Here is a 965-nt window from a genome sequence, read left to right on the forward strand (position 1 = left end):
AGCAATCGTAGCTCTTAAAATCCACTGTCGAACTCTGACACGTCCTTTAGATAATGGATCGTATAGTCCTCCGTTCTTAAGATATCGTGCGTACAATTAAACGGAACATAGTCATATTTATTGTACAACAGTTTGTTTCTCGATCTCCGATTTGTCTGACGTAGAACTTAATTGAACACATCAACTCAGTCCTGACCGGGCCTGGCACATAAGTCAAACCAAATCATCGAGGGACCCAAGATATCGCTTTTACCCTCGTAGGATAAAAGGAAGAGATAAACTTCGACTTATATGCATTTACTATTCACTCATCGAATTATACACAACAATGCGTTTTATAACATCAAGTTACTGATGCGTTTACGCATTATCAATGCACAACCAACTCGCAAACAATAAACCATATATCTAGGTTTAAAGATTATATGATATTATCGTCTCACAATCACTCGTGATTAATTCCATGAAGTGATTCAAGTGAGCGCGGGTTTAATCCAATACTCAAATCTTATTTCAAGAGCACTCATGAACGTTGTAGCAAACTTTTGCTATGTCTAAACATTTAGACAGTCTACAAGCCAATTTATGACAGTCTTCTTTTATATATACTTCCAAAGTATGAGCGACTGTGGACAGTTTAAATAATCTTATTATTTAGGAAGTCAAAACATGCAAAATGAAACAATAGTAAATAATTGACATAAGACAGTAACATTACTCATAAATAATACTCCTTTATTTAATCATCAAAATGTCAATTACAATTTATCTATTACAAGTTTCTATGGCTATCTAATCACTAAAACTAATATCATCCTTCAGCCCAATGCTCCTAGCGTGCTGCAAGTGCTTAACCCTATCCAGTCCCTTCGTAAGGGGATCTGCTGGATTATTCTCTGACGGTACCCTCTTAACCACGATCAGTCCCTCTTCTACTCGATGTCTAATGAAATGATATTTCATGT

Source organism: Lactuca virosa, chromosome 6 (assembly GCF_052849685.1).
Source record: "Lactuca virosa cultivar CGN04683 chromosome 6, Lactuca_virosa_CGN04683_v6, whole genome shotgun sequence".
Classification (NCBI taxonomy): Eukaryota; Viridiplantae; Streptophyta; class Magnoliopsida; order Asterales; family Asteraceae; genus Lactuca; species Lactuca virosa.